The sequence below is a fragment of the Cnephaeus nilssonii genome (assembly GCF_951640355.1).
Source record: "Cnephaeus nilssonii genome assembly, chromosome: 18".
Classification (NCBI taxonomy): domain Eukaryota; kingdom Metazoa; phylum Chordata; class Mammalia; order Chiroptera; family Vespertilionidae; genus Cnephaeus; species Cnephaeus nilssonii.
The window spans coordinates 50,357,959-50,367,778 of NC_137089.1; the positions used below are offsets into that span (position 1 = coordinate 50,357,959).

Sequence of the window (9,820 nt, forward strand, 5' to 3'; positions counted from 1 at the left end):
TGTGAACTAAAATTTACAGTCCCCAAAGTATAGTGGTTTTTGAGACTATGTAAAAAAAAATACCTACTTAATGAACTCCAAAACTTTAACTTGCTTACCCTTAATCATCTGGATAATTGGTCTAAAAATATCCTTTTCTACTGCATCTTTTAAAATACGTCTGATTAAATAAATTTGATTTGTTTTTCAGGGGTGCCTCCCTCACAATGTCATGTTAATCTGCCACCCTATTTTTCACAAAAGAGAAATCAAAAACATACTCCATATTTTAATGATATAAACTAATGGCAGAAAACCAGCAGAAGGCAAATTTCTTTTTCTTTCTTCCTTTCAACCAGTTTATGGGGGGAAAACCCTGTCTTGCTTGCGTTTTTAATTAGTTAATCTCCCAAACAGTGCTGTGAAGTGCTGTTCAGGTTTCAAATAACTACCTGGAAATGGGTGCCCGGGGCTGGATTAGCCAGAGCCTCCTCAGCATTCATTACTGTTGCTGTAGCGTGGGATGAAAGGGAAGTAACACAATGAGGAGAGGAGATAAAACTATAAAAACAAAATGTATGCAACTTATTTTCAAATCCTGCGTTGACCATCTTCTCCCCTGTTTACTGCTGACCTTGTGATGGTCACATAAGAACCACGTTCTTGAAACATAGTTTCCACGCAGAGACCACTTTCGTGGATGCCAGAAGCACCTGAGAGCTTATGGAAAGTTAAGATTCCCAGGACCCAACAGATTCTGAGACAGTATGGACAGTTTGGGACCCAGAAAATTCCAACCACCCAGGTTGATTCTCACTCAGGGATCTATGGATCCTATATGGAGAAACGCATATACCCTATATCGCAGTAAGGCGGAAATCCAGCCAGTTTTACCTCACTGCCTACTGTACAAGTGATGCCACCAACCACAGCTTCACCCACTGGCAACGGGTCCTCAGGACCTCCGGGAGTAACTCATCCCATCTTTGAGCAACTCCCACTGTCCCCTTCTTCCTAGTGTGCCTCTAGGTCTTTGCTCTAACCTTGGAACCATATTCCGTAGCAGCTGTTTTGCTCCAAGAGCCCTCGAACAACAGGGTAGGCACAGTGTAGAGAGTCCCACCCAGAGACCCGGCAGGGTCACAAACCCAGTGGAAATGCTGTGGAGGTCAGATGAGCTGGCTCATTCTTAGAGAGAGAAGCGGGATCTAAGCAATTTGAGATTTGGCTAGAACCGCATATGATCATAAAGGTATAGACAATGGGACTAGATCACTGGACTACCGAAGGAGAGTATCTTTTTGAAGATAAAAAAAAATTCAAATGAAAAAATAAGTTCAAATGACATGGAATTTAAGAGTGAGATCCCTAGCCCTGCTCTCCTGAAACAAATATTTCAACATTCTATTTTTACTGATGTTACTGGTCACCATCACCACAGTGCACTTATCTCTGTTTGCTCATAAATGTCCGATAGCTTCCTTGATTCCTCACGGTGAGATAGGAAGAGTCGGGGCACCACCTTGTTCTCCTCTTCCTCGCTTCAACTCCCCCCTATCGTATTCATGTGAGGTATCCAGTGGTTGCCTCTAAACTGACTAAATCATGTACTTAAGTTTCTTTTTTTTGAGATTTTAAAAACACTTTATTTAATAAAAGTTAAACATGCAAAAACTGAAATTAACACATCCTGAAAATCAACTTCCATTAACGGGAGGGTGCTTTCTTATGCATATATTTGGCTTAAACTCAACTAGGGATAAATGTGATGTTCACTTACACCAGCAACTACTGACAACTTGATCTAGTTAACAAAAATTACAAACTCAGCTACACGAACATATTATACAGGGGAATTATGCTCAGATTAATGCACAAGAAATCCAGTCAATTTTTAATGATGAAACATTCAGTACTCTTGTTCATTAATTTAGACTTGGTTATTTTTTTATTTTTTTACAAAAATGGTATCTACACTGTATACAGGGCTATCCATCAGCTTTTTGTTTTCTCATATAAACGTTTCACATCCTAAGAAACGATATCACTACCATAAGCAAAAAACCAACACAGGAGGGGGAAAAAGAAACATTAGAAAAGGTAGCTGGTCCTAAAACATGGTTTTTTACATAAAACTAAAACTCAATGAAAAGAATAAAAGAGCTGGATACTTTTTAGAGATGTCCTAATAAGCTTAGAAAACAAGTTATTGAAGGAAAAACCTCACAACAGACTTAGACTTCTACAAGTTAACTTTATTTTTAGGTTTAATTGGCCAAGAGCTAAGTTTAAGTGGTAAATAAGAAAAGAAATTAAAAGATCTCTGTATAAGTTTGGTGTTTTGCCTGATGTTCCAGTGAATTGCCAGACTTTGTGGCAAGTTCTCAGGTTCTGAAAGTTCCAGGCTAGGACTTTACAGAAAGTATGGGGCCTGGTATCAGGATGGTCAGCAATTCATCTAAGTGCTTAATTTAAGCAGCATCTATCTAGAAAAGTTGTGTTACCCAACAAACTTTGAGGAAACTGTGGTAATAGTAATGAAAACAAGTTAAATGAATAGCAGTTATCAAATGCGACTTCTTCAAGTTTCATTCTATTGAAGTCAAACAGTGACGGCCATGGTATCTTCCTTACTCTTTTAACAATTTACCTTTAGAAAAACATAAGGATAAAAAAGGTCATTGTAAAGCCCTACATAGATGAAACCCAACAGTTTTCCTGATTATTGAAACATCAAATGCCTGACATTGTATTTAGAGGCACCTTGATACTGTGTTGTATCAGCAATTCCGCAAGTTCCTACTCCAACTTTGCCAGTTACACTCTCAGGTGAGGCAAAAACACAACACTCCTCTTCAGCGGGACGTGGGTTTGCTGCCACTGTCGTCCTTTGCCTGCCTTCCTTCTTCTACGGGCTTGAGGTTCAATAGTGGAGCACGTCCGCATCGCCACAGCCAGCAAAGGTGACTGCAGCGGCGCCGTTTTCCTCATCTGTCTCCTCAACCTCCGCTTCCTGACACTGTCCATCTTCACTCCAGAGTGCCATACACTTGCCCCTACTTTTCATGAATGAGTGGGCTGAGCAGGAGCAAAACAGCCTGAACTTGCAAGAGTTTCTGAAATTTGAGTTGACAGAAGGTCTTTGGTTAGTTCTATAACTTCTTGTAAATCTTTCATTTTAGCAAATCTTCATTTTCTCCATTTCCAGGGCAGCTTCAGCTTGCTGGAGTTGAGCTATATAGCTTGCCAGCTGTTTTGCTAGCTCCTCTGACATCGGGTGTGTTACCTTGTGTCAGTACTTAAATTTCTATCCATCTTTGGCATCTTGGGCAGCATAAATCCTTCCTAAAGGTAAGAGGAAAAATATGTTTTCTCAATCAATAACTATGAGCTAGGTGACTGACCTAAAATAAAGCTACTGAATGAAATCTTTCTCTCTTCTATTCATTGGCAGTAGTTTTACTGATATGTATGCTGTGGAGGATGGTTATAAAGTTTCTAAATCCTTATATTTGACATGAATGTAAATTTGTAAAACACGTATACACTAGACTGACTGTTCCCATAAATTTTCATGCAACAAACACTCCTACCTCCCTGTACCTTTGATGCCACACATGATTTTAACTCACTCGTGGTTGACTCTGCTCTATCTTGAGGCTCCCTGGGCAGCACACTCTATGTTAGCCCCACAGAAGCTCTTCTTTATTTGACAGGGTCCTTGATGTCTAATCAAATTTCATCAAATCATCCAAGGGTCATAAAGCATTTATTGCAACAACAAAAGTCACCAACTGACATCCGAAAACAAAGCCAAGCCATCAGCTCTGAACTGGTTCCAAGCAATCTCTTGGGTTAGTCTTGGCTGGAGAATAAGTGACAGAAATTCACTCAAAAGTTAACATATGATGAAAGAAATGGTAGAGCCATAAGCAGGTACTTATTGAATCACAACAGTAGAAGAGATGGCATTGTTATAACATGTTAATAAACCACAATGGCAGGCTCCCTTGTCAATCACACACTATTATGTCATTTGGGAATATGATTGTTTTCATTGTTAGGGTGTTTTTTTAGCAGTAATATAGACAATGAGTCAAAGAGACAGAGAAACAACACTATAACTTCCAACCAAAGGACAATTTCCACAAGAATGCTGTGTCACATTCAACTAGAGATGCAACTGTCTTTTTCCACCACACTTGTGCACACAGAGCAGCCACTTTCAGGAGCAGCACCAAGGCTAACTTATGTAGGACAATCTCTGATTTTCCTGGAATTGGCTCTTTAACTTTCCCAGCAGGAAGTTACTGTCTCTAAAATATCATACAGTATTAGCTAACTGTACAGTGCCCCACAGAATTTATGACAAGGCTTTTTGGGAAAGTGTAAACCATTATACATGTTTGTAAAGTCATGCACTATTATGATATATATCCATAATGAATTCATAAATAACACTTCCTATAGGAGTTGGCTATTCAATGCCAAAGTGCTTATTAAGAAATTAGTAAGATTATAACATACTAGAAGCCTGGTGCATGAAATTCGTGCATTGGTAGGGTCCCTAGGCCTGGCCGGTGATCAGGGCCAATGGGGGCCTTCTGGCTGCCAGCCGGGGCCTCCCTTCCCCAGCTGCCAGCTGCCAGTCAAAGCCTTCCTTCGTTCCACGCCGACCCCTGGTGGTCAGCGCACATCATAGTGAGCAATCAATCTCCCAGTCGAACTCCCATGGGGACAATTTGTATATTGGGCTTTTATATAGAGAGATCATATTATCATAACATAAAACTTTAAATAGATGTCTTTATAATCTAAAGAAAATTAGTCAACAGAACAATCAAAAGTGCAAAATTTTAAAAATCCAATGAGGTCGAGTTCAAATTTTTCATAGGGGTCGTGCAGTGATGCAGACAGGAAAAGTCACATTAGAAAACAAACAACAACCAAACATATGGCATGTAAAAGACTAAGGGTAAACATGTGTTTGATTTTAAAATCACAATTAGTCCCAAAATATATTATAAGGCAAAAGGAAACACTTTTTATATACAAATAAAATACTGTTTGATAATAAGCTAGGCAGAAATGATGAAATGGTTTTAAGAGGTCTTACAAATTGTTGGCTGTGTAGGCAAAAGATAGGATTATAATAATTGCATTTTTGAAGTTAAATAATAGTGACTTAAAGGTAAAAAAAAGCATAATCTACACCCTGATGGTTTTGGATTAGCTATTATGTAAAAACGAATGTCCTGATTGTGTGAGGAAGTTGTTAAATTCTAGCTTTGTCTTGGGTTTTAAATTTTCCCAAGAGGGAACACAATTCAAAATCCTAATCCCGACTGAATCTTTCACCTCTCTCTGCTGCAAGAATTTACCGCAGTAGAAAATGCTTCCCTGATCCAAGGACTATTTACCACAATGGCTTTTCATTACTCACAGCACAACAGGCATCAAAAGGTGAAGAATCCCACAGTTGCATATATGGTGATCAAAAGTACCAAAAAATCCCAGTTCATCACTATAGATGACTATGATTGATTCAACATTTTATCAGACGAATTTTTATAAATGTGCAAGTGCAGTGGGATCCAGTGTATCACAGATTGTTTACAGCTCTTAGCAAACAACAAGTGCAGCCCCTTGTGTATCACAGATTGTTTACAGCTCTTAGCAAACAACATTTTAACCCTTTGTACGCCATAAGCATCTGTAGACGCAAGCGGCAGACCTTCCCCACTCCACGTGCGTCTATTAAAAAAAAAAAATGTTTTCCCTAAGTGGCAGCCCTGACCAACTTTAAAATCATTTTTAGTGAGAATTTTCAGCTGAAAATATTCAAGAACACCTGAATTGTAATATATTTATTTTTATAATATTCATTGCAAAATGATTTTTTAAATTAAATTCAAAATATCGTGGCATGTGGAGATGGTTTCCGTTTTGGACACCTGGCACTTTTAAATGCTAATTCTTAGATGCTAATATTCTTGGTTTCAGCAGTTTTCACTGCATCCTCTATATATTATTTACTCGTACAAACAACCTGGCAACTGAAGCTACTTACTGTGTAATGTAAGCCTAAAGATTAGGCCAGAAGGGAGAACCAAGATGGAGGCAAAGTTAAACAAATAAACTGTGCCACGCACAACAATTTCAAAAATACAACTAAAAGACAAAGCGTCTATCACCCAGAACCACAGGAGAGCTGGCTGAATGGTAGATTTACAACTAAGAAGGAAAAAGAAAGAACAAACGCGGAAGGGCTGAGGTACGGAGGCACGTGAATCGGGCTGATGGCGGGTAAAGGGACGTGCGGCTTTTTTTTCCAACCCGAAGGGAGATAAGCTCCCCATCACTCTGAAATCCAGTTTCTGGGGACGCGCAGGAGACCCAGACACCTACGGGGAGAAGCTGGACTCTCGGCCATCGTGTCGGAAAATGAGAGTGACTTTCTTGCAGAGGTGCGCCCAGCAATCAGTGTTTAGCTGGAGCAAGGGACGCGGGGACTTGGAAACACGGAAAGGCAGAAAAGGCAGAAAAAGCAGACTTGCAGCCATTGCTGTTTGCCACGCCCCAGCCTAGTGACGCCCTGAGACCCGCCCCGCCCTGAGACCCGCCCCACACATTCTACAAACCCGCCCAGGCTCCAAACAGCAGCTTTTGCATATAAATGGCCTGCCCTGTGGCAACTTAACCAAATAAACTGCAGTTCCAGTCAGACTGCTCCAAAACCACTCAAGCAAGAGGAGAAAACTGCAGTTTTTGCTGTAACTCCTGCTGAGTGGCCTCAGACAGTAGCTGACCTGCACCCCATTGGAGACCCAGAAAAGAGGGCATCTAGTGGTCGGTGTGAGACGACACCAGATTTCAACCACTTGCATAAGGGACACATTCAAGAGGCAGACTCAGTGAGCGCCAAAGCCCTACTGGAACAAGTCCTGGCCCATAAACGTGTCTCCAGCACAGCAATTCTTCTGTTATGGACACAGCGGGTCCTCACAGCCAATTGTCCTGGAGGAAAATTCCTCCCAGTGACACCAACAACAAGCAAGACTTAACTACACAAAGGAGGACCAAGATGGAGGCATAGGGCGGACGCCTGATTGTTGCCTACCACAACAATTTTGAAACTACAACAGGAAAACAGAGCAGACACCATCCAGAACCACTGGAGGGCTGGCTGAGCAGATGCTCTACAACTAGAATAAAAGAGAGGGGGACGCGGGATGATGCTGATGCCGGTGAGCCAAAGATCACACTTTAAGAACTACGGCTCTGGCGACACAATGGCAGCCTGGAACGTGCTCAGCGCAGTTCCCCCGGCGGTCTCCGGCTGAGGGGAAGGCTCCACTCGCTGCCGAGCACGGACAGACGAGCCCCTGGGAGACATGGGGTGGGAGACCCCGCACTTGCTGATCTCCGAGTCCTTCGAGAATCTCAGAGGCCAGGTTCGCATGCCCGGCGACCGGCCACCACTGCAGACCCAAGCGCCGACGCAGCGACCCCGGACCAGCCCGCCACCGCGCACCGGAGCTTTGCTGAGCCTGTTGCCCAGCGAGTTCCGCGGCAGCCGCCCCGGAGCTTTGAGAAAATGGCCGGAGGAATTGCTGAGAAGGAATTGACCAATGAGAGTTGGGATCGGGAAGACGAGGCCCCGCTGGGTCCTGGATCCAGGAGCGCTCGCCAGGCGACTGGTCACCGCTGCAGACCCGAGTGCCGCCACAACGACCTTGGACCAGCCCACCGCTGCTCACCGGGCTCACCGGAGCCTCACCGAGCCCGCCGCCCAACGAATTCCGTGGCAGCCGCCCCGGAGCTTTGAGAAAATGGCCGAAGGAATTGCTGAGAGGGAATTGACCGACAGGAATTGGGATCAAGAAGACGAAGCCCCGCTGGGTCCCGGGTCCGGGTGAGGCCCCGTGCCCCTGGGTCCAGGTGAGGCTGGGGCCCGGGTCCGGGTGAGGCCGCACGCCCCTGGGTCTGGGTGAGGCTGGGTCCCGGGTCCGGGTGAGGCCGCGCGCCCCTGGGCCCGGGTGAGGCCACACGCCCCTGGGTTTGGGTGAGGCCTCACACCCCTGGGTCTGGGTGAGGCTGGATCCCGGGCCCAGGTGAGGCCGCACGCCCCTGGGTCCGGGTGAGGCTGCACACCCCTGGGTCCAGGGGAGGCCGCGCGCCCCTGGGTCAGGGTGAGGCTGGACCCCGGGTCCGGGTGAGGCCGCGTGCCCCTGGGTCCGGGTGAGGCTGGATCCCGGAACCGGGTGAGGCCGCGCGCACCTGGGTCCGGGTGAGACCACGCGCCCCTGAATCCGGGTGAAGCCGTGCCCCTGGGTCCAGGCGAGACCAAACCAGAGGGAGTCGGACCTGCATTACCACCATTTGTCCACCATCCAGAGCTGAAAAGTCAGTGCCGATATGTACACATAAGGAACTGGTGGACATTGATATTGGGTCTCAAAAAAACTGTTGGTCCAGAAAGAAACTCACTACAGACTGATTCATTTGCCTGTCAGCATAACTATTATTGCCCATCTCACATTCGGTTCTTATAAGTATATTTCTAGTAACACATGATCTCACTCATCTAGGGGAAATAATGAACAACATAGACTGATGAACAAGAACAGACCCAGAAACAAGGAGGCATCGATCGGACTGTCGGGCCTCAGAGGGAGGGTAGGGGAAGGTGGGGGTAGGGGGGAGAGATCAACCAAAGGACTTGTGTGCATGCATACGAGCCTAACCAATGGTTAAGGACAACAGGGGGGTGGGGGCATCCGTGGGGAGGGGTGTGGGATGGGAATGGGGGGATGAGGACAAATATGTGACACCTTAATCAATAAAGAAATTTAAAAAAAAAAAGATTAGGCCAGAGTTACCGCTTAGCGGTTACCACAAATATGTTCAAGTGAACATGAATTAAAGGTTATTCAAAATGGCTTCATAAGATTTGAAGTAAAATTCCCGCAGAGGTAATTCTTCTAATTGCCAGTACTATTCAGATTCAATTTTTCAATTCTTACCATTCTCAGCATTTATCAAAAAGATCAAGAAAACACCAATGGTCAAAAGAACAGAGGGAGCATTTGACCCAGTAACCCCTCTTCTAGGAATATATCCCAAAAACTAGAAACACCAGTCAGAAAAGATATATTCACTCCTACGTTCATAGCAGCACAATATACAATAGCTAAGAGTTGGAAACAGCCTAAGTGCCCATCAGCAGATGAGTGGATTAAAAAACTGTGGTACATCTACACAATGGAATACTACGCTGCTGTAAAAAAAGAAGGAACTCTTACCATTTGCAACAGCATGGGTGGACCTGGAGAGCATTATGCTAAGCGAAATAAGCCAGTCGGAGAAAGATAAATATCACATGATCTCATTCATTTTTGGAATATAATGAACAACATAAACTGATGAACAAATACAGATCCAGAGACAGAGAAGCATCGATCAGACCGTCAAACCTCAGAGGGAAGGGGGAGGGTAAGAGATCAACTGAAGGACTTGTATGGATGCATATAAGCATAACCCATGGACACAGATAGTAGGGGAGGTGAGGGCATGTGCTAAGGGGTGGGAACGGCCAGGGAGAAGTCAATGGGAGAAAAAGGAGACATGTGTAATACTTTAAACAATAAAGGATTTAAATTAAAATAAAAAATAAAAAAGAACAGAGGGAGAATAGCCAGATGAGTGTAATGATGAAGGTACTGAACTGGATTCTCTCAGTGCAGTGCTGAATGTTCAACATGTACTTTCCAGGCCCCTTTAAGAAGAACGCCAAGGATGGGACTAATGTTCTCCTCTGAGATGTGCCCCCATCTCTGCA

General features: G+C 44.1%; 1 pseudogene across 1 annotated transcript; it reads right to left on the reverse strand.

The window, feature by feature from the left end:
- Positions 1-2,701: 2,701 nt before the first annotated feature.
- On the reverse strand, positions 2,702-3,253 carry LOC307114358 (survival of motor neuron-related-splicing factor 30-like; annotated as a pseudogene). The gene has a single exon. The product of its transcript is annotated as a survival of motor neuron-related-splicing factor 30-like (transcript).
- Positions 3,254-9,820: the final 6,567 nt, after the last annotated feature.